Source organism: Chiloscyllium punctatum, chromosome 24 (genome assembly GCF_047496795.1).
Source record: "Chiloscyllium punctatum isolate Juve2018m chromosome 24, sChiPun1.3, whole genome shotgun sequence".
Taxonomy (NCBI): Eukaryota; Metazoa; Chordata; class Chondrichthyes; order Orectolobiformes; family Hemiscylliidae; genus Chiloscyllium; species Chiloscyllium punctatum.
In genome coordinates, this window is record NC_092762.1 from 65,657,510 (window position 1) to 65,685,464 (window position 27,955).

General features: G+C 40.5%; 1 long non-coding RNA gene across 1 annotated transcript; it reads right to left on the reverse strand.

The window, feature by feature from the left end:
- Positions 1-402: 402 nt before the first annotated feature.
- On the reverse strand, positions 403-27,434 carry LOC140494649 (uncharacterized). The gene is made up of 4 exons (XR_011964021.1): positions 27,329-27,434; positions 15,530-15,717; positions 2,718-2,820; positions 403-1,018 (listed from the first exon to the last, which is right to left on the reverse strand). It is a non-coding gene; the product is annotated as an uncharacterized lncRNA (long non-coding RNA).
- Positions 27,435-27,955: the final 521 nt, after the last annotated feature.

Below are 27,955 nucleotides of genomic sequence, written 5' to 3' on the forward strand. Positions count from 1 at the left end.
AAAGGTCAATATATGTTGGTGGAACCTATGCCTCATTTTCTGCTTAGACACTTTACAGCCTTGAGAACCCAAAACTGACTTCAACAGCTTCAACATCTGTCTTCAGTTTTGAGAAAAGCTCATCATCCCACCTTCCACAGGCGTCATCTTGTTTGTGTCTATTTGGCCTTGCTCTCAGCAAAGTAGACCAATTTTCTGCTTTTCACTCCTATCATGTGTTTAACATCACTATCCTTTCTTTACATTCACGAGCACACTGTTTGTCCTTTTCTCTGGGCACCCTTGCAGTCTGTTCTACTATTCCCCCTCACCCTCTTGTCATCAGCACAAAATCCACAATTTTACAGCTCCTTTCAGTTCTGAAGAAGCATCATATTGGACTTGGAACATTGACTCTGTTTCTCTTCCCACGGATGCTGCCAGACACATTGAATTACTCCAGCATTTTCTGTTGTTATTCTCTACATTAATTATCTTAGTAGAATAAACAAAGATGTGTTATTGGGTTTTTATTTCTGACAGTATAAATTCATAACAGAGAAGCACAGCATGGAAACCATGACAAATCATTGACAGAAACCAAATAATGTTTATGAATACATTCATAATCAGGTTGGTGAAACTTCAAGATCCAGTAGGCACAACATGGGAAATGCAATGTTCTGAGATATTAATATTTTGATGAGTTCACACAGAAATACCAGAGTTTGCAGTCATAGTGGAGTGGACGCAAGTCAAGGCTTAAGGTACCTGACCTATCCGACATTTTTCAACTCTTGTTTTACCATCCACCCTATTCCCCTCTCTCAACATGATTCATATCATGCAAAATATTTGGTAATGTCATATATTAAAACACTTTTTCATAAAAGTATGATCTGGGGAAAAAAATATAGATTTTAAACGAGATTCCAACAATAGTACTAACCATTAGCTAAATACATCAAGGACAATAAGGATTGTATAGTTTGTGAAGTATGTAAGTTTCATTTCCTGGAAAATTTAGGATGAAGAGCAGCTGAAAAAAAAAGAAATTAAAATTAGGATGAAATACTTTTGGATGAAATGCTTGTTTTTATCTACTGGAGGCCGAATGCACCTAGGAAGAATAGATTGAGAGTGTTAACATTAATTACTTTCAGTTACATTGTTTTCTAACGACAGTTGACCCTGCACCACTCCATCAACCTGAATCTGAGTCAGAGCAGCAGTGAATTATTTCTGCAATTCTCAGATATACTTCTCCAATGATCTTCTGATGGGATGAACACAGGCTGAATGTCAGGAGTGAGACTGAGTTTTAAATGTCCTCGGATGTTGCCTGAACTGCTGTGCTCTTCCAGCACCACTAATCCAGAATGAATTTTAAATGTAATTTACAAAAGCACATAGTGACCTGTTGCATTAACTTTATTTTATTTTAATTGGCAAACAAAAGTGAAAGGCCAAAGTTTACATTATCACCAAGCCCCAAAGTGGTATTAAAGGAAAGACAAGATTAATCAGGCAGCTGCAAATCTGAGACTCTGCAGCACAAAAGAATGCCATTCCACTCAATGCGCACCAGGAAGAGCGACACAATTAGTGCCACTTCTTAACACATTGGATAGCCAGGTGTGAGTGATAGGATACAGGAGTTTAACTTAGCTCACTTAGAGCTTTTATGTTCAGAATTTCTGTTTGCTTCTACATCAGCCCAAGTGACCCCCTAATAATACCCATCACTTGAATATAATTGACAACAAATTAATATACAAAGAGCATCACTACTCCTCTCTTTCCCCATCGCTCTACAAAATTTTCCTTTTCAAGTACAAATCCAATTACTTGGAAAGCCACAACTGAATCTGCTTCCACCAATTCTTTCACCCCAACTTGCTCCAAAAAAGCAGATTCTCCCTTCTGGTTCTATTACCAATTAGGGTCACAGAGTCATAGAGATGTACAGCATGGAAACAGACCCTTCGGTCCAACTCGTCCATGTTGACCAAATATCCCAACCCAATCTAGTCTCACTTACCAGCACCCAGCCTATATCCCTCCAAACCCTTCCTATTCATATACCATCCAGATGCCTTTAAAATATTGCAATTGTAACAGCCTCCACCACTTCCTCTGTCAGCTTATTCCACACATGCACCACTCTCTTCATGAAAATGTTGCCCTTTAGGTCTCTTTTATATGTTTCCCCTCTCACCTTAACCTATGCCCTCTAGGTCTGGACTCCCCCACTCCAGGGAAAAGACCTTGTCTATTTACCCTATCCATGTCCCTCATGATTTCATAAACCTCTATAAAGTCACCCTTCAGCCTCTGACGCTCCGGGGAAAACGGCCTTAGCTTATTCAACCTCTCCTTATAGCTCAAATTTTCTAACCCTGGCAACATCTTTGTAAATCTTTTCTGAACCCTTTCAAGTTTCACAACATCCTTCCGAAGCCTAAGTTGTGCTTTGCATAGTTTTCTCTGATACATTTGTGTTCTTAAAGGCTGAAGATTGGAGAAGGAAAGAAACGCAGAGAATTTAAAAAATTCAAGTTCTGAGTTCTCAAAGATAGAACAATGTAAACAACACATTAAGTTTTTCTTTGAGTTTAGGAAGAGGATACATACTGCATTGAAAATAGATCAATGTTTAGAGAAACCCTAAACATTGTAGTATTAATAACATTCAAAAGTATAATGCAATGCAGTTTAATTCTTACATTTTTACTTACCAAAACCTTTACCTAGGTATAGGAATATCTCTCCACCTGGATGGATACTGCACTGGCAGTGTAGAGTCACAGCAGCAGGTTTCTCTCATCTGAACAGCATAGACTATTAAACCAAGATCAGTGTAAGTAGTCATGTCATATTTACTTAACTGAACATTCAACATGTTATCTTATTCCCGCACAACGCTCTTGTTGAAGACAGTAAACTACCAGAAATATTTATTTATTAAACTATGTAACTTGTTCAGATAGAGTCATACAGCTTGGAAACAGATCCTTCTAGCCAGGAGTTCTGTATTAATACACAGTCTAATCCTTGAAAAGTGAACATCGGTATAAAGGAATTAATTTATAAAAAGTTACATAGATCTGGGACTCCTTCCTTGTCGATTGTTTTTTTTCTTTCTGCCATTATATTATCTCAGTTGCAAAAAAAAGATATAGTCACAGAAATGATTTGTTATGATACAATTGCCTCAGGAAATCGATATTGGGTGGGATTGTGACATTGTTTAAAAAGTTTGGTTCAACTCTTGCCTACCACAATCCTAATCACTGTATGCCAGATTTTCTTAATGACATATTATTCAGGTTATTTTAGAGTATAAATTGGAAGTCAAGTATCAACACCTGATACCACAAAATAGTTGAAAAGGTGTTTTGTAACTCATAGCTTAACCTTTGATATGCTACTCTAAAATACTTCTGCTTTTATGTTACATTATCCTCATCAGAGTGGACTGTTCAGCCTATGGACACTTGCAGAAGCACTATCACTACTACCAGTCTTCAGTTAACTCATCAGAACCTCTTTAGTGATATTTGAACATTTACCAGATTTTCTACAGATGTTTTGGCATAGAATGCTACATTTTCGTCTCCTTATCTGAGGAGGAATGTTTTGGCTGTGGAAAGTGTGCAAGAAAGGTTTATCAGACTGATTCCTAGGATGGCAGGACTGATGTATGAAGATGATCTGAATTTGGTAGGACTATATTCACTGGAGTTTAAAACAATGAGGTGGGTCTCATAGAAACCTATTCAATTCTAACAGAAATAGACAAAGTAAACATGGGAAATCTAGCAGGGGATCACAGTTTAGGGCCATTTAGGACTGAGATTAGGACAAATTTCTTTACTCAAGTGTGGAGAGCCTGTGGAATTTTCTGCCACTGAAATTTTCTGCCAAAATATTGAATGTTTTCAGGAAGGGGTTAGATATTGTTCTTAGGGTTAAAGGGATCAAAGGGTATGGGAGAAAATAGGCCCCTCATTTGGAAGATCAGCCATGATCATAAAACTGCTGCTATTTTCAGTATTTCTATGAATGGTGAAAACTCCATCTAAGTAGCCTTAAGCTCATCATTATATCAGTGTTTAAAAAAACCCCAGAAATTACTGGAAAAACTGGGTTCAGTGTCCCTTATTCAGAATGGAAAGATACCTGAAGAAGGGTGACTGGACCTGAAATGTTAATTCTGATTTCTCTCCACAGATGCTGCCAGATCCACTGAGTTTATTTTTGTTTATGTTTCTGATTTCCAGCATCCGCAGTTCCTTCAGTTTTTGTTTCGTATTATATCAATGTAACCTGGACTTTACATTATGCTGTTCTGTGCAGCAGTCTAACACTCTCAAATGAAAAACTACATATTTGCTCAGGCATCTATTTTTGTGAAGAAACTGACCCGTGTTGAACAAGGTACTTATTGTTTTCATCTCACACTCTATCCTTTTTCTGTATTGGTAAATATAGAGTGATAAAAGTTAAACTTCCAAATGTGTCATTGCACACATCACTTTAAAAATAAATCTAGGTAAAACTACAATAATGGTCTGTTTTATTTTTGATACGACTGGCTGACAGCAGATGAGATTATAACTTCACTTCCACAGTGTTAAACTTGGGCCAATGGCTGTCCAACTCTTACTTTAGTATTGAAGATGCAGACAACTAGTTAAGTCAGACTATAAGACAAAAATTGGCCATTCAGCCCATTATGTCTGCTCGGCCATTTAGTGACATAGTGGCTAATCTGATAATACTCAACTACACCTTCCTGCCTTTTCCTTATAACCCTTGACTCCCTTGATTAAAAATCTGTCAACATGTATCTATTTTGGAACAGTCTGCGTCTTAACTGTTCTGATTTGGCAGCTGTGGCTGTACTTTAAATTTACTTTAAAATTCAGAATGCATTTTCTATCTTAAAATGAACATACACTGTAATGACTTCGTAACAGTCGCGATTTGTTGGATTTAAAAACCTTCCTAAATATAATACAATATATATTAATGATATAGAAGATGGTATTAGTAATAACATTAGCAAATTTGCTGATGATACTAAGCTGGGTAGCAGGGTGAAATGTGAGGAGGATGTTAGGAGATTACAGGGTGACCTGGACAGGTTAGGTGAATGGTCAAATGCATGGCAGATGCAGTTTAATGTGGATAAATGTATGGTTATCCACTTTGGTGGCAAGAACAGGAAGGCAGATTACTACCTAAATGGAATCAATTTAGGTAAAGGGCAATACAAAGAGATCTGGGTGTTCTTGGACACCAGTCAATGAAGGTAAGCATGCAGGTACAGCAGGTAGTGAAGAAGGCTAATAGCATGCTGGCCTTCATTACAAGATGAATTGAGTATAGAAGCAAAAAGGTTCTTCTGTAGCTGTACAGGGCCCTGGTGAGACCACACCTGGAGTATTGTGTGCAGCTCTAGTCTCCAAATTTGAGGAAAGACATTCTGGCTATTGAGGGGGTGCAGCGTAGGTTCACGAGGTCAATTCCTGGAATAGTGGGACTATCTTACGCTGAAAGACTGGAGCGACTGGGCTTGTATACCCTTGAGTTTAGAAGGCTGAGAGGGGATCTGATTGAGACATATAAGATTATTAAAGGATTGGACACTCTGGAGGCAGGAAACATGTTTCCACTGATGGGTGAGTGCCGAACCAGAGGACACCACTTAAAAATACGGGGTAGACCATTTAGGACAGAGATGAAGAGAAACTTCTTCACCCAGAGAGTGGTGGCTGTGTGGAGTGCTCTGCCCCAGAGGGCAGTGGATTCAGTCTCTGGATTCATTTAAGAAAGAGTTGGATAGAGCTCTCAAGTATAGTGGAATGAAGGGTTATGAAGATAAGGCAGGAACAGGATACTGATTAAGGATGATCAGCCATGATCATATTGAATGGTGGTGCAGCCTCGAAGGGCAGAATGGCCTACTCCTGCACCTATTGTCTATTGTCTAAAAGAGTCATAGAGCTGTACAGCACTGAAACAGATCCATTATTTTAATTCGTCCATGCCAACCAGATATTTTGAATTAATCTAGTCCCATTTGCCAGCACTTGGCCCATATTCCTCTAAACCCTTCCTATTCATATATACATCCCGGTGCCTTTTAAATGTTGTAATTGCACCAGCCTACGCCACTTTCTCTGGCAGCTCATTCCATACATGCACCACCCTCTGCATGAATAATTTGCCCTTAGGTCCCTTTTAAATCTTTTTAATTTTAAATCTTAAATTAACCTAGGCCCTTTAGTTTAGGACTCCACTACCTTGAGAAAAGACCTATCCATGGCCCTCATGATTTTATAAACTTCTATAAGGTCACCTCTCAGCCTCTGAGTTTAGGGAAAATAGCCCCAGCCTGTCCAGCCTCTCCCTGTAGCTCAAATCCTCCAACCCTGGCAACATCCTTGTAAATGTTTTCTGAACCCCTTCCAGTTTCACAACTTCCTTCCTATTGCAGAGGGACCAGAATTGAATTTAGTATTCCAAAAACGGTCTAACCAATGTCCTGTACAGCTGCAACATGACCTCCCAACTCCTATACTCAATGCTCTGACCAATAAAGGCAAGCAAACCAAACACTGCCTTCACTATCTTGTCTATCTGCAACTCTACTTTTAAGAAACTATGAACCTGTACTCCAAGGTCTCTTTGTTGAGCAGTACTCCCCAGGACTTTACCATTAAGTGTATAAGTCCTGCCCTGGTTTGCCTTTCCAAAATGCAGCACCTCACATTTATTTAAATTAAACTCCATCTGCCACTCATTGGCGCATTAGCCCATCTGATCAAGATCCCATTGTACTCTGAGGTAACCTTCTTGGCTGTCCACTGCACCACCAATTTTGGCGTCATCTGCAAACTTACTAACCATACCTCCTATGTTCACATTCAAATCATTTACATAAGTGATGAAAAGCAGTGGACCACCATTGATCCTTGTGGCACTCCACTGGTCACAGGCCTACAGTCTGAAAAGCAACCCTCCACTACCACCCTCTGTCTTCTATCTTCAAGCCAGTTCTGTATCCAAATGGCTAGTTCTCCCTGTATTCCATGTGATCTAACCTTGCAAACCAGTCTACCATGAGGAACCTTGTTGAATGCTATAATGAAGTCCACATAGATCACTTCCACCTTTGTCAATCCTCTTTGTTACTTGTTAAAAAAAAACTCAATTAAGTTATGCTCTTGCTTTCTACAAAGTTTTTTTCAGGTTGACCCCATCTTTAACTTATTTGGTTTCGTTTATCTCCTTCTTAGAATCCTTCTTTCTCACTGGGATTTATCATAGAATCACACAGTACAGAAGAGGCTCTTCAACCCATCCAAATACTTTTTAAGGTTTTGAGGTTTTCTATCTTAATTTCTCTCCCAGGCAATGCATTCCAGATTTCCATCAGTCTCTGGGTGCATTTTTCTACACTTAAGTTCCCTCTAAATCTCTGGCCTTTTTTCTTAAAATTATGCTCCCCCCCTTATTAACCCTTGAAATAAGAACAGCTGTTTTCTGACCACCCCACCCATGCCCTTCATAATTTTATATACCTCAATAAAGTTCCCTGTCAGGATTCTCTGTGCATATCCAGCCTTTTCTCATAACTAAACTGCTCCATCTCAGTCAACATCCTGATGAATCTCCTCTGCACCCCCTCCAGTACAATCACATTCTTCCTATAGTTTGGTAATAGGACTGCACATAGTATTCCAGTGTGGCCTAATTAAAGTTTTATGTTGCTGTGAGTTATAACTGTTTTCTTAAACATTTGCCACTATTCCTGAACCATCTTTTTTGCTATACTCCTATCCCAATCCACTCTAGCCAACTCTGCTGTCATTCTTTTTAAAAATACCATTATTTAAACTTAACACAGTTGTTGATGAATCCACATTTCTCCCTCTCAAACTGAATGCTAAATTCTACCATGTTATAGCCACTGTTTTCCAGGGGATCATTTACAATGAGATTATTTATTAAACTTGCTTCATTTTACATTATCAGATCCCAAATAGGTTGATTCCTGATTGTACTGGGATATCATATGGTAACCTCTGTCAATTTGATTTTCCCAATCTACATGAAGATGAAAGTCACACATCATTAATATACTGCCTTTTCTTTTTAACATGCCCATATAATCTCCTGACGTTTACAGTGTAGCTACTGTTACGAAGCCCCTATAGAATACTCCAACCAGTGTCTTCTTCCCCTTATTTCTGACCACTATCCATACAGATTCAATATCTTCCGATCCAAAATCTTTTACTTGTTGTACTTATTCCATCTTACACTAACAAAGGTGCCTCACCTCACTTTCCTCCTGCTCAACCTTTTTGAAATACCACAATATTTAGTTATCGGCTTTAATTTCCTTGCAATCTTTCTTCGTAATGCTAATGAGTTCACACCCATTTACTTCATTTGTTTTGTTCCAGATAATTTGCCATTAATTTGCATCGACCATTTTCCCCCATGAGTTTATTTGCTGATTGTTTTATGTATATTTGTACACTCTGCCCCTTTCTGTCCCACTCTGGGTGACATTACTGAAATGGCTTTCCTGCAATGCTGCCATATCCTTTCTCTTGGTTAGTCTCCTCTCCAAAACCTCTACACAAGAGACCACCCATCCAATGAGCTAGCCAAACTTAGTCCTGTCAGGGGCTGGAGTACATTCTCGGATGTATTGATGCATTGCCACTTGAGTCACATGTAATGAACATAAAATTTATTTCACTGACACAGTCACCTGGTTCAATGAAGTACAATTAGCTATTTAAGCTGAGAAGTACAATGTGAACATGAATGAGACATATGCTGCTTTGGTAACTATTATGATTGGAGGAAAAAAGGGACCCAATCAGTGAAGGTAGATGCCTTATTGCATTATGCACATTTGGGACTAAGTGGAAAGTACAGACATTCCTTTGTTTAGCCAGCTATTACCACTTGTTCATTCTATAAGTTTTGACATGAATAGTGAAGTCTAACAAAGTGATTTGCTTCATTGATATTGTGAATATTTTGTAAAGCTGGAAGACCTCTTGTGTACAGATCACATCATAGCAGGTCCAGATCGTTCCTCTGTTTTTCAGAGATCTCAGTGATCCATTAGACAGAACCAGGTGAATGGACTGTAGAATGTGCATTCAGTCATTTACCTGAGTTGCAGGAAAATGCTGTGGGAAATGACGTCATCAGAAAATGTCGTCTGGTCATGATAGAATTTTAAACCATGCTTAAATGAGATTTTCTGTGTACTGGGATTAGAATGAGTAAAGGGCACCAGTTGTAATGAAGCGTTATCCTTCTAGTGATAGGATGATTAAATTACTGTGCTGCACAAAGAGATGCTTACAATTAGTGCCAGAGTTTGAAAGTATGTAACAGTCCCTCTGCTGACCTTTAAACTGTGAACATCAGAACCAACCAGTGGCTAGTGTCCACATCAGTCAGTTTGTGGATAAAACAGCAGATTTTGTACTTTTGATTTGTACATGTCTGATCACATATGGATGAATAGATTTTATGATTTTCTGCAGGTTATCCAAATCTGAATGGTCGAAGTGGATTCTGGGACATAAATTGTATTAATGCATCTCTGGGATGTCATACATGTGGAAAAAAACACCTAGAATAAAATCCTTCGCCTTGTAATATACTGTACTCATGTGTTTGAAATTCTAGGGATGATAGATTATCATACAACGAAACACAACCATAGTGACCACTCAGATGTGTGTTCCACACTGGGGAGATTATTTTGTTAAACATTCATGATGTGCTGCTGCCACCTAATGATAGAAATGAGAATTGCTACACAACTTCCATTCCACCAAAGAAAGGTTGACTGTCCATAAGATGCCATCTTTTGCACCATGAGCGAACTTTACTGATCCTAATAGTATCAGCACACACAGAATGATCATGTCACTTGAATAAACCTCAATGCAAAGCTTTTTTTTTTGACTAATAGATTACCTTTTGCTCATGTTGCAAAATGTGAGTGTGAAAACGTACAAATGTAATCTGTGGCTACTTGGCTAAACTGGGCTGATTTTAACAGAAACTACAAGGTGGAAACTGGACTGTAGAAGATTTTAAATAGATATAACAAACTTGTAATAAATATAATAACACTGGCATGAAATAAATTTTGCTGTAATATTTATTGAGGGCTTGTTACATCATAAGCCCAGGTGTCAGGATCTTAATTAGTGTGTGCATATTGGAGTCCAAACAAACCACAATTTTGAAACAAATGCGCATGGGCAGATCATGTACCTGTAGGTGAAAAATGTTATTTTCAAGTCAGACTGATCTCTGTCAGAATAACAGGGATTGCTGCTGTCTTGGCTTTCTTCTGCTTGCATTTATGCCTCAGAGTTAATATACCTTTAAGAGACATTCTCATGATTATCAGCACAGTATCTAGCATGTGACCTGAGTGTATAACAGTGTCATGTGTCATTTTACTTTGAATTGCTTGAAGCATGACAGACTACTGGAAGTATGCTCTTCAGTTATAATCTAATACCTTAATATTAGTTCAGACATTGGCATGTCTGCGAGTGTAAAGTTTGGTTAAGATAGTTAACTGTGATATATGTCTAGGAGAAAGTGAGGACTGCAGATGCTGGAGATCAGTCTCGAAGAGTTTGGTGCTGGAAAAGCACAGCCCCTCAGGTAGCAACCAAGGAGCAGGAGAATCGATGTTTCAAGCAAAAGTCCTTGTGGCCCAAGGGGGCTGAGATAACTGGGAGGGAGTTGGGCTGGGCGGAAGGTAGCTGGGAATGCGATAAGTAGATGAAGGTGGGAGTGAAGGTGATAGGTTGGAGATGAGGGTGGAGCACATAGATGGGAAGAAACTGGACAGGTAGCACAGTTCAAGAGGGCAGTACTGTTTTGGAAGCTTGGATCTGGGATAAGGTGGGGGGGAGGGGAAATGAGGAAACTGGTGAAATCCACATTGATTCCCTGTGATTGGAGGGTCCCAAGGTGGAAGATGAGGTGTTCTTCTTCCAAATATCGGGTGGTTATGGTATGGCGGTGGAGGAGGCCCAGGACTTGCATGTCCGTTGGCGGAGTGGGAGGTGGAGTTAAATTGTTCAGCCACCGGGTTTAGTGCGTATGTCCCAGAGATGTTCTCTGAAACGTTCCGCAAGTTGGCGTCTTATCACCCGAATGTAGAGGAGATCACATTGAAAGAAATGGACAGAGTAAATGATGTGTGTGGAAGTACAGGTAAATCTCTTTTGGATGTGGAAGGAATCCTTAGGCCCTTGGATGGAGGTAACAGGAGAGGTGTGGGGTGCAGGTTTTGCACTTCTTGAGGTGTTAGGGGAAGGTGCCAGGAGGGGAGTGTGGTGTGGACCTAACAAGGGAGTCGCGGAGGGAATGGCTTCCAGAACGCAGATAGTTTTGGGGAGGGAAATATATCCATGGTTGTGGGGTCTGAAATGGCGGAGGATGATGTGATGTATCCGAAGGTTGGTGAGGAAGAAAGTGAGGACCAGGGAGGTTCTGTCCTTGTTGTGATTGGAGGGGTGGGGTTCAAGAGCAGAGATGAAGTGGAAGAGATGTGCTGGAGGGCATCGTCGATCACGTGGGAGGGGAAATTATGTTCTTTGAAGAAGGAGGCTATCTGGGATGTTCTATGGTGGAATTGGTCCTCCTGGGAGCAGATGCTGCGGAGTCGGGTGAATTGGGGATAAGGGATAGCGGTTTTACAGGGAGCAGGGTGGGAGGAGGTGCAGTCCAGGAGGCTGTGGGAGTCAGTGGGTTTGTAGTAGGTGTCTGTGTTGGGTCGGCCGCTGGAAGTGGAAATGGAGATGGAGAGGTCCAGTAAAGGAAGAGACGTGTCCGAGACGGTCCAGGTGAACTTGAGGTCGGGGTAGAAAGTGTTAGTGAAGTCAATGAACTGTTCAACCTCCTTGTGGGAACATGAGGTAGTGCCAATACAGTCATTTATGTAATGGAGAAAAAGGTGGGGAATGGTGCCGGTGTAGCTGCGCATGATGGACTGTTCCACATACCTGATGAAGAGGCAGGCCTAGCTGGGCCCATGCAGGTGCCCATGGCTACCCCTTTGGTCTGGAGGAAGTAGGAAAATTTGAAGGAGAGGAAGAACACCTCATCTTTGGACCCTCCAACCACAGGTGATCAATGTGGATTTCACCAGTTTCCTCATTTCCCCTCTCCGCACCTTATCTTAGATCCAAGCTTCCAACTTGGCAACGCCCTCTTGAACTGTCCTACCTGTCTATCTTTCTTCCAACCTATCCACTCCACTCTCACATCTAACCTATCACCTTCACCGCAACCTTCAGCTACCTTCACCCCTCCCAGCCCCACCCCCTTCCTATTTATCTCTCAGCCCCCTTGGGCCACAAGCCTCATTTGTGATGAAAGTCTTATGTTTGACATGTCGCTTCTCCTGCTCCTCAGATGCTGCCTGACTGGCAGCACTGTAATAAACGTCTATTGGACTTTTAAATACCATGATATCCACATTCAGTTTCTTATGTTACGAAGGACAACAGAAGCAATACCCTGCTGGAGACAAAAATCACATGACTCTTTTCTTAACTGATTTTTCTAGTTGAATCTATTTGTCAGATTGACCTCTAAACTGAATCACCTGATATTGTTCTGGTTGGACATCCAATGCAGTGGCAATTAACTGCCATGTGCTAAATTGTCTTGCCTCCAGAAATTAGACTAGTTTGGTCTCAGAATTAAAATTTATCCTTGTCCTTTATCCTCTTCTGGTTTGGTTTTTGAATGTTTGTTGTTTTGTTTCTCTATTTGTTTCTGTTTTAGTTTCCCTATCTCATTGCATTTCTGCAGTTTATTGTTAGTTCCATCGTGGCTTTCTTTTCATTTTTGTGATGTGTGCTTGCATTCATGCTTGTTTTCTCTGTCTCTAAACATTTGTGGTTTTGTGTTTGTTGGAGGAAGAGGCAGAGCTGCCTCGAGATTGATAGTGTTTGAGGGACAGGATGATGACAAAGCATGTGGTCTTCCTGTGGCAGTGACAAAATGAACTTGTTGAGCTCTTGTCCCACTGGGAGAGGGGATGAAGATTATTGATGATTTATTTATGGTAAGTGAGAATTTGATAATTTATCATATTCGTTTTATTCAACTGGCTCAAAGGTAGAAGACAGTGGGTGGCGGTGGAGGGTTGTTTTTCAGACTGGAGGCCTGTGACCAGTGGAGTGCCATGAGGATTGGTGCTGGGCCCTCTAATTCTTGTCATTTACATAAATGATTTGGATGTGAGCATAAGAGGTAGTTAGTAAGTTTGCAGATGACACCAAAATTGGAGGTGTAGTGGACAGTGAAGAGGGTTACCTCAGATTACAACAGGATCTGGACCAGATGGGCCAATGGGCTGAGAAGTGGCAGATGGAGTTTAATTCAGATAAATGTGAGGCGCTGCATTTTGGGATAGTAAATCTTAGCAGGACTTATACACTTAATAGTAAGGTCCTCGGAAGTGTTGCTGAACAAAGAGACCTTGGAGTGCAGGTTCATAGCTCCTTGAAAGTGGAGTCGCAGGTAGATAGGATAGTGAAGAAGGCATTTGGTATTCTTTCCTTTATTGATCAGAGTATTGAGTACAGGAGTTGGGAGGTCATGTTGCTGTACAGGACATTGGTTAGGCCACTGTTGGAATACTGCGTGCAATTCTGGTCTCCTTCCTATTGGAAAGATGTTGTGAAACTTGAAAGGATTCAGAAAAGATTTACAAGGATGTTGCCAGGGTTGGAGGATCTGAGCTACAGGGAGAGGCTGAACAGGCTGGGGCTGTTTTCCCTGGAACATCGGAGGCTGAGGGGTTACCTTATAGAGGTTTACAAAATTATGAGGGGCATGGATAAGATAAATAGGCAAAGTATTTTCCCTGGGGTCGGGGAGTGCAGAACTAGAGGGCATAGGTTTAGAGTGAGAAGAGAAAGGTATAAAAGAGACCTAAGGGGCAACTTTTTCACGTAGAGGGTGGTGCGTGTATGGAATGAGCTGCCAGAGGATGTGGTGGAGGCTAGTACAATTGCGACATTTAAGAGGCATTTGGATGGGTATATGAATAGAGATATGGGCCAAGTGCTGGCAGGTGGGACTAGAGTGGGTTGGAATATCTGGTCAGCATGGATGGGTTGGACCGAAGGGTTTGTTTCCACGCTGTACATCTCTGACTCTTAAATACATGGGGAAGGAATCGGTGCTGGGGAAAATACCTTTTGGAAGTGACTGAAAAAGATATTTTTGGTTTTCCAAAGTGTAAGCTGGATAAAGTTGAGTCATTCAAGAACAGGGAATCTGACAACACCATAACAAACAATGGGTTAGGAGAGGTGATGAGGCTAGGTGACAGAACAAATATGAATGTATCTCTGTATCATGGCATCGAGGGGAAAATGAGCTTCAAGCAGAGATCAATGTAGTGTTCCAGGGATAACTAAGCAAGGAAGAGAAGGGAAGCAATTGAAATGTATTGGACTCATTCTGGAAATCATGGCTGGCACCTATGTGTATAGTCGCACAGAGCCAGGTTACAGAGGAGATACTTTGAAGGAGGCTGGAATGGTCAATTGTATAAGAAACAATAATATTGAGGTGATATGGTGAAGGGGATCATTATCACAGGGAAGGGTGCTTTCTGACTTTATGAAGGGCTGTTTGGTGTGGTAAGAAGGTAAGATGCTGGATTGCAGGGATTTGTAAAGGAATTTGAAACTATTTTGAACATTCAGACAAAAATAGTGTTTCAGGTAGGTCTTGACTGTCTAGAGGTCATTCCATAAGATTTTAGAAATAAACAATAAAAGCAAATGGGTGCATTCATGTTTGAAATAAAATAAAACCATATAGTTTTATAATTAATTAACAGATGAACAATAGTAATTGCAACAACAATTGTGTTATGATGACGATGTGATAAATCTGTTGGTAATACATCTATGGTGATAATGTGATCGATGTAAATTATAATAATAGTATTAATATCTTCAATAGCATTCAATATGAAATGTGTGATGGTATTAAGTACTTTTTTTTGTATTCAGAAGTGTTATCTCACATAACTGACTGGCGTTTCCCACCACCAAATCACCTCCGGGTATGAAGTGCTTATGTGGCAGTGTTAAAATGATACACATGATTATAATATGATAAATGCTTATAATTTGCTTCTATTTTATTCATAACACCAATTTGTTATGTGATTGTATCACAAGTGAGATATCACATGAGAACATTTTTAATGTAATACAAATAATGGAGTTAAACGTATACACATGATGATGGTGGTAATGCAGTATATGTCACTTTATTAAGTGATGCATATGCTGGTAATCTGATAGATATGTTCATCATGATGTGGTTATTTGGTGGGGACAATGTCACGGTGGTCACGTGTTATGACAGTATTATTTGTCCTAAGTACTCAGTTCAGAAAATGCACATTATAAATAATTTGAAAACTCAGACTGTACAGTACCAGGTGGAAGACTTTTCTTCTCTCTTTCGGTATAAGACTTGAGCCACCTATTATAAGTTGCTCTGCTGTTGAGGTTTGTTATTCCTGTATAACACATCTGCCCAGGAGCCCTTGCTGTTGCTTTCCAGTAAACAGAATTTTTAATAATAGGTGTAGATTTTACTGTCACATGTGTAGTCTGTAAGTCTCTGAAATGAAAAAAATCAAGTCTGAGAGGAAGAAACATGGGAACCAAATGGATTTTAAAAGTTTTAAACTGACAATATAACAAGAATCTTATATTCTTGTGAAGAATAATTTAAAATTATTCAAAATGTTTCCTTTTAATTTGGGCTCCAATAATTAATAACATCAGTTAGCAGATCTCTAGAGAACAACATTTCAATCTACTTTTTCCTTTCATTACAATTGCTATAGATTTTAAAAATAAAATTGGTCTCAGTCAGAAATTCAGTTGGCAAAGATGGTTATAGATTAGAAATAATTATAATTTACTAATGAATTCTCGGTGACTGATCTTTGAGGAGCCCTATTCTCTCCCTAGTTACCCTTTTGTCCTAAATGTATTTGTAAAAGCCCTTTGGATTCTCCTTAATCCTATTTGCCAAAGCTATCTCATGTCCCCTTTTTTCCCTCCTGATTTTCCTCTTAAGTATACTCCTACTTCCTTTATACTCTTCTAAGGATTCACTCAATCTCTGCTGTCTATACCTGACATATGCTTCCTTTTTTCTTAACCAAAACGTCAATTTCTTGAGTCATCCAGCATTCCCTACAACTAATAGCCTTTCCTTTTACCCTAACAACAGGAATATACCATCACTGGACTCTCATTATCTCCTTTCTGAAGGCTTCTCATTTTCCAGCCGTCCCTTTACCTGTGAATATCTGCCCTCAATCAGCTTTCGAAAGTTCTTGCCTAATACCGTCAAAATTAGCCTTCTTCCAACATAGAACTTCAACTGTTAGATCTGGTCTATTCTTTTCCATCACTATTTTAAAACTAACAGAATTATGGTCGCTGGCCCCAAAGCACTCCCCCACTGACACCTCAGTCACCTGCCCTGCTTTATTTCCCAAGAGTAGGTCAGGTTTTACACCTTCTCTAGTAGGTACATCCACATACTGACTCAGAAAATGTTCTTGTACACTCTTAACAATTTCCTCTCCATGTAAATCCTTATGGCGGTCCCAGTCCATGTTTGGAAAGTTAAAATCCCCTACCATAACCACCGTATTATTCTTACAGATAACTGAAATCTCCTCACAAACTTGTTTCTCAATTTCCCACTGACGATTCTGGTGTCTATAATACAATAAGAAGATCAGCAAGAGGGCCTTTGTGTGGAGCCGCAGGAAGTGGGAGAGATACTAATGAGTATTTTGCATCAGTGTTTACTGTGAAGAAGGACATGGAAGGTATACAATGTGGGGAAGTAGACGTTGACATCTTGAAAAATGTCCATATTACAGAGGACGAACTGCTGGATGCCTTGAAATGCACAAAACTGGATAAATCCTCAGGACCTGATTAGGCATACCCCAGAACTCTGTGGGAAGCTAAGGAAGTGATTGTTGGGCCCCTTGTTGAGATAGTTAGAGTCATAGAGATGTACAGCATGGAAACAGACCCTTCGACCCAACCCGTCCATGCTGACCAGATATTCCAACCCAATCTAGTCCCACCTGTCAGCACCCAGCCCCTATCCCTCCAAACCCTTCCTATTCATATACCCATCCAAATGCCTCTTAAATGTTGCAATTGCACTAGCCTTCACCACTTCCTCTGGCAGCTCATTCCATACACGTACCACCCTCTGTGTGAAAAGGTTGCCCCTTAGGTCTCTTTTTTTTATATCTTTCCCCTCACCCTAAACCTATGCCCTCCAGTTCTGGATTCCCCAACCCCAGGGAAAATACTTTGCCTATTTATCCTATCCATGCCCCTCATAATTTTTTAAACCTCGATAAGGTCATCCCTCAGCCTCCGACGTTCCAGGGAAAACAGCCCCAGCCTGTTCAGCCTCTCCCTATAGCTCAAATCCTCCAACCCTGGCAACATCCTTGTAAATCTTTTCACAACATCTTTCCGATAGGCAGGAGACCAGAATTGCAGTTGTATCATCAATAGTCACAGGTGAGGTGCCAGAAGACTGGAGGTTGGCTGAAGTTTATAAACCTCTATAAGGTCACCCCTCAGCCTCAGACGCTCCAGGGAAAACATTCCCAGCCTATTCAGCCTCACCTTATAGCTCGACTCCTCCAACAACTCCTGGCAACATCCTTGTAAATCTTCTCTGAACCCTTTCAAGTTTCACAGCATCCTTCCAACAGGAAGGAGACCAGAATTGCACGCAATATTCCAACAGTGGCCTAACCAATGTCCTGTACAGCCGAAACATGACGTCCCAACTCCTGTACTCAATACTCTGACCAATAAAGCAAAGCATTTAAGATAGGTAGTTAAGGACAAGCCAGGGAACAATAGACTAGCAAACCTGACATTGGTGGTGGGCAAGTTGTTGGAGGGAATCCTGAGGGACACATTTTGGAAAGGCAAGGACTGATTAGGGATAGTTAGCATGGCTTTGTGCATGGGAAATTATGTCTCACTAACTTAATTGAGTTTTATGAAAAAATAACAAACAGGATTGACGAGGGAAGAGCATGGACATGATCTATATGGACTAAGGAGTGGCAGATGGAGTTTAATTTTGAGAAATGCGAGGTGATGCATTTTGGAAAAGCAAATCTTAGCAGAATTTATACACTTAATGGTAAGGTCATAGAGAGTGTGGCTCAACAAAGAGATCTTGGAGTGCAGGTTCATAGCTCCTTGAAAGTAGAGTCGCAGTAGATAGGATAGTAGAGAAGGCAATTGGTATGCTTCCCTTTATTGGTCTTTTCCCTGGGGTGTGGGAGTCCAGAACTAGAGGGCATAGGTTTAGGGTGAGAGTGGAAAGATATAAAAAAGCGATCTAAGGGGCAACGTTTTAAAACACAGGGTGATTCGTGTATGGAATGAGCTGCCAGAGGAAGTGGAGGCTAGTACAATTGCAACATTTAATGGGCATCTGGATGGCTATACGAATGGGAAGGGTTTAGAGGGATTTGGCCCGGGTGCTGGCAGGTGGGACTAGATTGGGTTGGGATATCTGGTCGGCATGGATGAGTTAAACCAAAGTGTCTGTTTCCATGCTGTACATCTCTATGACTTTATGACTGACTGTGTGGAATTTGCATGTTCTCCTCATGTCTACGTGTAGTTCCTCTGGGTGCTGTGGTTTCCTCCCACTGTCCAAAGATGTGCAAGTTAGGTGGGCTGGCCATAGGAAATGCAGGGTTACAGGGATAGGGTAGGGGGTGGGTCTAGGTAGGATGCTCTTTAGAGGAGTGGTGTGGACTTGATGGGCTGAATGGCCTGCTTCCGCACTGTCAGGATTCTATGCAAAATAACCTAATTGTTATCTTAATATCAACTCATCCCCCGATACTTCAGAATGATCCTCTATATGAAAATTCAGTATCACTGATCTCAATGTTGTCTCTGCTATCTGCATTTCTACTTTTAAAGATCTAGAAGGGAGATTTTCTGCTGGGCATCAACCGGAAATTACACTGACTATGTTCTTATGATGTCAACACAATGCGACAGTCCAAAATAGTTTGAATTTTGGGATGCCATAACAAATGCGCATCAAGCTATAGACTCTCTGGGGGCATTTCAATACAGCCGTTATCTCCAGCAGCCAAGTGCTATGAGTGGATGGAATAGAAGATGGTCCTTGACTGTTAATGAAGTCATGTTCTCTTAAAAAGTATCAGTTGGGCATCTCAATACTTGGATCAAATGGAACTAGTATGCACTTTGCAATTATAATGTGAAGGTGCAGGAGCTGGACTGGGGTTGACAATGTTAAAAATCACATGACACCAGGTTTTAGTCCAACAGGTTTATTTGTAAGTACAAGCTTTTGGAGTGCTGCTCCTTCATCAGATAACTCGTGGAGTAGGATTATAGGGCAAAGAATTTATAGCAAAAATTCATGCATCAATTGTAAGAATAAGACCGTGAATTGTATGTTTAAACAGACTACCATCTTACTTATTTTGGGTCGGTATGTGAGCAAACCAATCAAAGTCCTGGCTGAAAATTGGCTCAGGTGGGCAAATGGTTATTAAAAAGTCCATACCAGGTTTTGCTCTGCTGGTCACCCATTTTTCAATGAGAAGCTTGTGTTAGAAAATCACGTTAGTTTCATGTATCTATACTCTGGGGTGTTGCCCTACACTGACGCACAGATTTTTAATTTTTATTCTTGTTTTCAAATCATTCAAAAGCCTCATTTCTCCTTAGCTCTGTAACGTCCTGCAGCCCTACAAGCCGTAAGGATAGAATAGAATAGAAATTTATGGTCATTTATATTTTTACATGAAAAATACAGTGAAAAGTTTTATAATTCGTCCCACCGCAGCACTACATCAATGACAGAAGTCACATAATAATGAAAAAAGAAATATTAAGTCAAAGTTCATCACAGCTCAGTTATTGGCTTCTGGGTTTGGGGAAAGCCAATTAAGAAGTGGTAGAATACCCTGAAGATGAGATCGCCATCCTGGGTCAAGGTGGTCACGCCAGCTGCTGGAACACTGAGCCAAAAACCTCCACCAAAGAAGACCACCACGCCAGGCCGCTTCTGCTGGATGAGACTGCCTGCTAGGCCACTGGAATAACTGAAAGCTGAACACGAAGAAGGCCTCCATATGGGGAAGAGGCCTCCACACCAGGATAGCACCGCGCCCATGCTGTGCTGAGACCGCCCTCTCACCTCCTTCAGGTGCCCAGGCCCTGCTGCGGATCCCAAGCCTTGACCTAGCCTGTGAATCTGGGCTGTGGGTGGGGGTGGGGTGGGGGAGGGGTCAGCCTGAGACCTGCTCATCACTCACCAGGAGACCCCCTGAGCTGGGTTGGAGCCTCATCTGCCTCGTCTTGGTATTGCCACCACTGCTGCCTTGGCAGGAGCCCTCCTCCCTCACCTGCCACTCTCCAGACCCAAAAAAGAATAAATTAAGAAAGAAAAGGAAACAAAGTGAAAAGAAGGGAAAAAAGAGGAAGAAAGCCGATGGGAGCAGACAAGGCCCGAGCTCAACCCACCTTCTCCACCACCATCTTTATCAATGATCTCTGCACTCCAATTTTGATCTGTAAATGTGTTGCTGGAAAAGCGCAGCAGGTCAGGCAGCATCCAAGGAACAGGAGAATCGATATTTCGGGCATCAGCCCTTCTTCAGGAATGAGGAAAGTGTGTCCAGCAGGCTAAGATAAAAGGTAGGGAGGAGGGACTTGGGGGAGGGGCGTTGGGAATGCGATAGGTGGAGGGAGGTCAAGGTGAGGGTGATAGGTCGGAGTGGGGTGGGGGCGGAGAGGTCAGGAAGAAGATTGCAGGTTAGGAAGGCGGTGCTGGGTTCGAGGGATTTGACTGAGACAAGGTGGGGGGAGGGGAAATGAGGAAACTGGAGAAATCTGAGTTCATCCCTTGTGGTTGGAGGGTTTCTCCAGATTCCTCCAGTTTCCTCATTTCCCCTCCCCCCACCTTGTCTCAGTCAAATCCCTCAAACTCAGCACCGCCTTCCTAACCTGCAATCTTCTTCCTGACCTCTCCGCCCCCACCCCACTCCGGCCTATCACCCTCACCTTGACCTCCCTCCACCTATCGCATTCCCAACGCCCCTCCCCCAAGTCCCTCCTCCCTACCTTTTACCTTAGCCTGCTGGACACACTTTCCTCATTCCTGAAGAAGGGCTGATGCCCAAAACATCGATTCTCCTGTTCCTTGGATGCTGCCTGACCTGCTGCGCTTTTCCAGCAACACATTTTCAGCTCTGATCTCCAGCATCTGCAGTCCTCACTTTCTATTCCAATTTTGATACCTTGTGCAGCTGATTCTCATCAGACCAACAGAGGCTAATGTCCAGTTGCCTAGGTCCCGATCTCAGGAATTTCTTCCTTAAGCCTCTCTGATTCTCTGTTATTGAAATCCTTCTAAGATTAACCTTAAAACTTACACCTTTGTCCAGTTGTTTAGTAATCTCTTCACCCCAACACATTTTGTTTGATATTGATCCCATGAAGCACTGTGGGACATTTTGCTGCTTTAAAGGAACTATATTGAAGCTAATTGTCATTATTGGATACCTCTGTTTATTCACTCTGGGGAGATGCATTCAATTAATGATATTTAATTATGTGTTTTTCTAAAATATAATATCATGTATTTCTTTGCACTGCACTGCACCTGACATCTACTTATTAATGCTGCTAACTTGTTTAAGTTGTTTAATAATTTCCTTCATTTTTCCTTCATCTGTATTCCCCTGGTTTGATCCTGAAAGTTCAATAACATTCTTCTACGTGACCCATGAAAAGTTAATTATATAAATGGGAAACAACAGAGGTGTACTCACAGGTTTCAGGTGCACCTGCGTATCCATATTCCATCAGTTTGAACAGAACAGAGCTTTTGTGCTCTTTGCTTTCTATCTCCTCTTCATACTTGGAAATGCATTCTCTTCAACATCAGGGCACACATTCCTACCTTCACTGCCTGAGCAGTACTCTAGCTTCATTTACAATGCAACAAGCACAATCCACTTCCAATGCATGGATTTCAAAATAATGTTTTGCTTTCAAAACATGTATCCTCCCATATGCCTTAATCTTGGCAATTTGGCACATAAGAGATACAATGTAAATTTTTTCTTTGAATATCCACTTATGCCCTTGAGCTTCAAACACTTAGTACAGATGTGTTCACTCTGGATTACCTTGTGTCCATCAGCTGTCCCATGCTGCAGCAGCAACACATCACCCATCCTGCTATCCCTATCGTATTGATTTAATTTGTAAATTAATCACTCTAGATTCCCTATTCTTTAAGCTTTACTGTTATGATATCGTTTTAGTAAAAAAAAACAGCTCTATCAATTTTATAAGCAAAAGTGAGGATTGCAGATGCTGGAAACCAGAGTTTAGATCGGCGTGGTGCTGGAAAAGCACAGCAGGTCAGGCAACATCTGAGGAGCAGGAAAATCGACGTTTCAGGCAAAAGTCCTTCATCAGGAAGGGCTTTTGCCCGAAACGTTGATTTTCCTGATCCTCGGATGCTGTCTGACCTGCTGTGCTTTTCCAGCACCACTCTATCAATTTTATGTTTAGCAGCTATTTTTAAGAGACAAGAAAAGCAACTGGAGATCTAAAGAAGTTATGTTCACTTTAAACACAAGGAATATTCCCCACTTCTTCACATTCTGTTCTATTACCCTGATGTAGTTATATAAGGTGTGATTTGTCTGGTTGGCATACAAAACAATAATTTTTACTCTATCTTGGTGCATGTGATAATAATAAACCAAATCAAATCGTGCCATATTATGCCATTGCCAATAATTTAATCAGTTCAGGTTGTTGATGAAATTATTCTGCCACTGGCCTTTCTCCAGGTCAGCCTCTTGATCTGTGCCCTTTATCCTTTCTCACTCATTTCTCATTCTGGAGCAATTCATTCTTATGGTAAACTGAAAACATCTCTCTTCTCCATTTGCACTGAATTTCCACTTGAACTAAATTTCCAGCCACTGACTCGAGCTCTGCCCCATTCAATAGAACTCTCCTTCACATGGACCATGCACCTTATACTGTAACAAATCTATGAATGGAAATGCAAAACGAATAGCAACCTCAACACTGGTTCCTGAGGAAACTGTAAACTTTGCCCCGAGATTGAAAAAATAACTGCTTGTTGCTGCTTCTCTGGCTTCTTTTCCTTAACCAATTTTGTAAATTTGTGATATCTAATCAAATGTCTTTTGAAGGTCCACATACAGAAAATCAACCCGACTATCTTTGTTAACCATCTCTATTAATTCGTCAAAAAAAACTCTATCGAGTTGGTCGATATCTGACTTCTGAATGTTCAGTAAAGTAATATGTATATTAAATTACATTTGGTCAATAAGACCAAGGAGCAGAAATTAGGCCATTTGGCCCATCGGGTCTGCTCCGCCATTAGATCCCTGCTGATAGGTTTCTCAATCCCATTTTCCTGCTTTCTCCCATAACCATCTATGGAATTCATTGCCACAGAAGACTGTGGAGGCCAGTCATTGAGTATATTTAAGTTCAATTTAGCAAATATATTTGATTCAAAATTCCAGCTCTTAATTTTTGCCTCTTTGTCTGATTCATGAGGATAAGAAATAGGAACAGGGGTGGGCTATTTGGCTGCTCCAGGTCATTTCACTATTCCAAAATGTTTTGAGCAATATGATTGTTGCCTTAGGCAATGTCATTAAGTTATGGTGTTATTTTACTGTACATTATGAGAATGAGATACTTATTTGGTCTTTTGCAATCATCCATGAAGTATAAAAGATCAAAAGAAAACATGGGAATGGTAAAGTTTGAAAAGAACAGTGCAACCAATACAGGAAAATGTGACACTTCCTGAGCTATTTTATTTTATAGGTGAGGTGTGACATTAACACATTTGGGAAGCCACTCTGAAAGCAACATTATTGCTTCAGCTGTGTTGCTAGTGGTCAAAGTAACAAGCTGAAGCATTCAATACAAGGATCTATTATGCCATTGCCAATATTTTAGTCAGTTCTGAAGGAACATATTCATGCCAACAAAGATGTGGCTGTGCAAGTCTTATAAAAAGCTATTTTTTAAAAAAATGTTTAGGGTTAGGACATGTGTTATATATTATAAAGCTTCAAATTTTACTGTAAACTATTTACTCATGGTTTGTAAGGATTGTGTAACATAAAATATGATAATAGATTCAATGAAGGCCAAAGCATGCTTTGTTTATGAAAAATAATCCTTCTGTTTTTAATAAATGATTATTCTGTGGCTATAAATATTAGAGGTAATTTTTCCAAGCATCTGTTTAAACAGAAATTCAACCAATTAGTAATATCCAAAATAGTCACCACAGCCTCTAAATCATCCTAAAATTTCACTAAAATTCCCAATATTTGTTGTAGTCATTATTCATAGAGAAAAAGAGATTGCCACAGCAAGTTAATTCATTCTAATGGTGTGGCATAATCGGTATTTGTATTCAAATCAGGTTACCTGTTTTGGCACAAATATAATTCATCCTCCCTTTCAGTTCTGCAGACCTCAGGTATAATTTGTACTGCTCTGCATTCACTCCAAGGCAGTATTGCCATCACAGTGGCAGAAGTGGATACGACAGATGCTGGAGATTAGAGTCAAGATTAGTGAGGTGCTGGAAAAGTACAGTGGGTCAGACAGCATTCGAGGAGCAGGAAAATCGACGTTTCAGGCAAAAGCCCTTTCCTGATGAAGGCCTTTTGCCTGAAACATCAATTTTTCCTGTTCCTCGGATGCTCCTGACCTGCTGTGCTTTTTCAGCACCACTCTAATCTTGATACTGATTGCCATCACAGTGTTTGGTTCAAAGTGGAGTAGGCTTATATGTTTTTGAAAACGCATCATAGATCTGAAAATGTATCCGTAAACACAATACTTTCCTTGGGACTGACATTGATTCAATTGACACCCAGCTTTGCCAAAGTATCAACAGAACCCTGTTTAAATTGTACATGCAGCAATTGATTGGAGAAATTCCTTATGAAATATGGGGCAATACATTTTGATTTTTAAAAAAACTTATTCCAATTGGTTTCTGTTTGCATTACTAATTTTCTAATCCTAAAATGTTGGTGTTGGAACTGAATAATTGTGATTAATTTTCAATCACTGCAGACTTCAAGAGAGAATCTAGTTAAGGTCAACATGTAAGCATTGTGTATTATTTCCATTGGCCTTGTTTATCTAACGTTCTCTTAAAATGGTCATATTCAGCTCCTCCACTATTGTCAGTGATAGTGAATTTCACGTTCCCCACACTATAAAAGTAAAGTCGCCATAGTCTTATCAAAGCAGGGGGCTGCTCCCTCATCAGAAAGAGGTGACTGGTGGTAAGTGTAACCCAATGTTCACCTCATCTAGATGAAGGGAGAGGTTGAGAAGAGGAGTCATAGATCATAGAGATGTACAGCATGGAAACAGACCCTTCGATCCAACCCGTCCATGCCGACTAGATATCCCAACCCAATCTAGTCCCACCTGTCAGCACCTGGCCCATACCCCTCCAAACCCTTCCTATTATATATACCCATCCAAATGCCTTTTAAATGTTGCAATTGCACTAGCCTCCACCACTTCCTCTGGCAGCTCATTCCAGACATGTACCAACCACTGTGTGAAAAAGTTGTCCCTTAGGTCTCTTTTATATCTTTTTCCCTCTAACCCTAAACCTATGCCCTCTAGTTCTGGACTCCCCCACCCCAGGTAAAAGATCTTGTCTATTTATCCTATCTCTGCCCCTCATAATTTTATAAACCTCTACAAGGTCACCCCTCAGCCTCCGACGCTCCAGGGAAACTTGCCCCAACCTATTCAACCTCTCCCTATAGCTCAAATCCTCCAACCCTGGCAACATCCTTGCTAATATTTTCTGAACCCTTACAAGTTTCACAACATCCTTGTGATAGGAAGGAGACCAGAATTGCACACAATATTCCAATAGTGACCTAACCAATATCACGTACAGCCGCAATATGACCTCCCAACTTCGATACTCAATACTCCAACCAATAAAGAAAAACATACCAAAAGCCGCCTTCACTATCCTATCTACCTGCAATTTTACTTATAGCATTTCAGTAGTATGATGGCAAGGCTTTGGTTGATTGTTTGTATACCGATATTTTCAATTATATGCATGGTTCCACAATGTGCAAAAGTTGGTTAATTGACAAACTTTATAATATCTTTCAAACAGAACAGATACAGTAGTTGGGATATTCATGGACCTCGTGAGATTTTTTTGATAGTGTGCCACACAAGAGATTTCTAGGAAAACATTAAGGAGAATGGAATTAACTGGAGAATACCAAACTAGATTAAAGTTGGTTAGAAGAGAGGAAAGGGTAGGAATTAAGGAAGATTTTCAGAATGATTGGATTTGGTAATGGTTCCACTTTGCAATGGTTTGTCTTCAGTATATATATTGTCTATCAGCCCACAGAAAGTGGAGCAAATATTTGCAGATGAAAGCAAAGTTAGGAATAAAAGTTAATTCTTTAAAATAATTAAAAGAAACTGTGAAATGATAGTATTAGACTAAACTGTAGTCATTTAAACTCAGTGCCAGTAATTGTTTTTTTTAAAAAGTTGTCCATGGGATGTGAGTATCATTGACAAAGGGCTGGCGAATTGTCTGCTTCAATTTCTACATTCCATCTGATATAAGCATTCAGAGTGATGTAAAGGAAGTTCCAGGGTTTTAACCCAGTGACTGTGAAAGAATGGCAAATTGTGAGGTGATGCATCATGGAGAAAAATTAAATCAATAATTGTACTCTGACTGGAAGCCTTGGTGCTGCAGCAGAGCAAGGGACTGATGGAAGTCGTTAGATTCACAGAGTATGAAAGGCAGCCATCAGGTTGATAATACTGATAAAAAGAAAGATAATAGAGTATTCAAGGGATATTGAATATCAAATTAGCAGCTGTAACACTTCCTGGGGAGATCAGTCACAGGCAAATGTTCCCAGAAACAGACTGTTTTGGTGTTATTCAAAAATGTGTTGATATCTCACCTGAAATTACTTGCAGAGAATTTCCCCATGCGCTGTTTTACTTTTCATGGCTTCATTAATTCAATTCAATAACAACGAATTCAACAAGGAATGCTGTCTTACCTATCAGGCATCTGTGGAAATTTTTCTTCTAAGGTTCTTCGTGGAACATAAAGATTGTCATCTAGAAAATTCATTTTATAAAGCAAAGCAGATAATAGCTGTGGCTGCAATGGCGACATCTCTTATTTATAAATTGAAATGTTTTTCCGACTGGTTGCTATCAACAAGGTTCCTATGGCAACAGCTATGAAAGTGTATCTTGAATTTCAGTATATCAAAAATAATCTAATGCTAACAGTTTCTCTCCACTTGTCCAACATAAAGTGTGCTTAAAAGTTGACTGTTATGCACTTATTTATTTATTATTTACACCCTGGTATTCTTTTTAAGCATTGGAAAAAGGTGCAGAGGAGACTTAGCAGGATGTTGCCTGGTATGGAGGGAAGGTCTTATGAGGAAAGGCTGAGGGACTTGGACCTGTTCTCATTGGAGAGAAGGAGGCTAAGAGGGGATTTAATAGAGACATACAAAATGATCAGAGGATTAGAGAGGTTGGACAGTGAGAGTCTTTTTCCTGATTGTATGAGGGGGCATAGCTGCAAATTGAAGGGTGATAGATTTAAGACTAATGTCAGAGGCAGGCTCTTTACTCAGAGTGATAAGGGTGTGAAATGTCCTGCCTGCCAA